Here is a 3,188-nt window from a genome sequence, read left to right as displayed (position 1 = left end):
AAAGGAGCAAGACCCCCAGGCCACAAAACGCTGCCATGTTGTTTGTGGTCATTTTGCATCTCTTTGAGCACATTTTTCGTATCTGAAGATATTTCTCATATCTTTGTGCTGGTTTTTGCATTGCTTTGCGTCTCTTTGATAACACTTTATCTCTTAAGATATTTTGCATCTCATTTGTGCTAACTTAGCAGTTTTGTGTCTCTTTGTAGTTTTTTGTCTCTTCCTGTTTATTTTACATCTGTAGTTTTGTGTGTCTTTGTGGTCATTTTGCCTCATTTGGCGTCTCTTTGTGAACATTTTGTATCTCTGTTGATGTCATATTTCTTTGTGGTCATTTTGCATCCCGTGGTCGTTTTGCATGTCTTTCCGGTTGTTTTGCGTAAGTTTGCATTTCTTTGTGGTCATTCTTCGTCCCCTGTTTCCTCTCTTTGTGGGAGTGTAGTGTCTATTTTGGTCGGTCTTTGTCTCTTTCTTGGAAACTTTTCAGGTCAAGACCAGAGTAACCCATCCACGCTCAGCAGATTTGGAACAAAGGAAAAAAAAAACCCCGTTATTCCGACCTGGGAGTGTTCACGCATTATTCCGATGTGGTTAGCTCTAGTGATAACCCTGTAGTCACACACTATAAATAGTTTACATTAGCCACTTTTGGTGTGTTATGTGTTTGTAGCAGTTTGTCACGAAGTAGAACCTTAACAAACAGTGTATGTATAAAAGATGAGCTGAATGGATTGTATTAGTGTTACTTTGGATATTATTTTATTGTAACTGGCAGCGGTGGTGCATTTTCAGCCCTTGTAACAACACTTTGTTGACATGTTTGCAGTTCTTTTCACTATCGTCGGTGTCAGAAATTCCTGATATCTACGACTCTGAATTCACTAGACATTGATGTGAACGCAGCACACAGTGTACCCTCTCAGGGCAGCTATAGCATGACTTTAGACTCTAGTTTGAAATTCAAAGGCCTCTTCTCTTCTCAGCTCCTCTTTCTTTAAAGATTTTTATGTCCAATTAAAGACACGGTCCTGAACACGTATCTCAGAAGAGCAGGAAGACCGCGCTGGAGCTGGTCCTTAATGGGTTTGACCCGATACCTTTTCACGTCTCAGGCCGGAAAAGAGCATCACACACTGACCTCACACGAACCCCTCCAGAGGTAATACATGGGTAAAGAGACGAGAGACAAATTGAGGGGTTACAATCCTTTAATGGCAAAAATAAATAAGACTTGTCCCCAGTGGTTACATTTTTTTACACAAGGAATAAAAAGCAGCTACAGTTTAACATTACATTATTATAATTATAATAGCAGAATAATATGGCAATCTCCTACAGGTAAAAATGCATGAATGTGCATGTTTTACTTTATGAATACGACTCGATGTGACGAACAAAAAACAAACGTTCTTCTTTGAAACAGCTGAGATGGATACAGGATTTAAAGTGAAAATATACAGTAGGTTTTCACAGTTCTGAGTCCCACTGCCTCATTTAGACCTGTTCACAGTGAGCACTAGAGCTGCCATCTCCCCCACATCCAGAGTGAAAACATCAGGTGAAAACCTAAGAAATAATGCCTTTTTTTACTGGTTTTATCTTCAATCGCCACAAATCCATTCGATTCACAGGCTTGCAGGGGCAATAATTTACTGTTAAGTTTAAATATAATTTAGCATTTGCAAGTTAACAATGAATAAATGGCTCATAAGACATTATAATTTAGTTGTATGCAGACGTGATGACAGTTTTTTTTTGTTTTTATTGGTGAAACTAACCTTGGGGCTCAACATGTTGTCAGATAAGGCAGTTATGGTTTATATTTCAGGCAATGAGCAATGAGAAACTGCGATAATTTAGAAAGACTGTCGCAAATTACATAGTTTGCCAACCTGAGAGCACTGACGGGTTTATTTTTTACACTGTAAAATGTCCCTCGTGTATCTTGGTCACAATTATTTAAAAAAAACAAAAAAAAACAAAAACAAAACGTGTTTATGTTAAACTACAGCCTCATCTGATTTTTTTAAAATCTCCAGTACCAGTCAGCCTATAAAAACAAACTGTAGATTTGTTCATGTGTGTAATCACATATAATTAAATATGATTACAGCTATTTCATACTGTCTTACCAATCACTCAACAACTGTTTAAACATCCAACAAAAAGGTCCCTAGAGCTGCTTACAACTACGTTACAGTGTGTTCTAAACCATTTATTAATTGTTTATATACTACTAATAAATGCTAAATGGGTGGTAAAAAGTGTTACTGTTGGGACTGAAGTGCCTTGCTCAAGGGCACATCAATGATGGGTCGTGAAGGACGAGAAAAGTGAAAAAAGATTTTACAGTATTTTAACACTGCATTGTGTGCGTACAATACAAAACTAAATTGTAGTCCTTTTAAAATAAATTGCCAGATAATTGGCAAGTCTAAATGTAATTGTAACTCTAAAATGGTCACAATTCTTCCCAACAAAGCTGCGTTACTGTCGGGAAAAGATTATTAGTTTCTACATTTCACTCTTAAGTTTCACAGCTGGGTAAAATCCAAATAAACTCTTCAGAGGCAAAAAAAAAAAAAAAAAAACAACAAGCTGCTTTTACTTTGATCAAACATTAATGAGAACAAACATTTTCTGTGCTTTTGAAGCCAAATATAAGGAAGGGATGAGACTATAAAAGGTCCAAGGCCTGATTTTAAGTCCTCTTTTTTTTTTAATTTCTTTTTTTATAGAGAGAGCCAAAGTGAAGCCAGGACTTCAGGCTCTGTTCCAGATGTGAGAAAATCCTCATTCAGAAAATCCCATTTGTAACTAGACTAATAAGTAAAAATCCAGCCCTGGAACACAGTCTTTCTCAGCCGAGTTTGATAAGGATGGCAGCTTTTGAAAACTGATCTAATATCACTGTTTATTCCCTTCTTATGTTTTTTTTTTTTTTAGCAGCCTTTAATGAACACCATTTCCCATAAGCCCTAGATGTTTGTGGGGGCGAAACGTCGCGGCTCGACAGACGAGTCGAGTCCGTGGTTGGTTCAGACACATCTGTCATACAACCCTGCCTCCTGGAAATTACGTTCATGTACAACTCATTTGCAACAGCACGTACATTTGGAAAGAAACGCAATGCCGACTGAATTACGTCTTCTATCAACATAATGAGGAATTGTTAGTGCTGTAGTTAA

Source organism: Xiphias gladius, chromosome 20 (assembly GCF_016859285.1).
Source record: "Xiphias gladius isolate SHS-SW01 ecotype Sanya breed wild chromosome 20, ASM1685928v1, whole genome shotgun sequence".
Taxonomy (NCBI): Eukaryota; Metazoa; Chordata; class Actinopteri; order Istiophoriformes; family Xiphiidae; genus Xiphias; species Xiphias gladius.
This window is presented reverse-complemented; position numbering follows the sequence as displayed.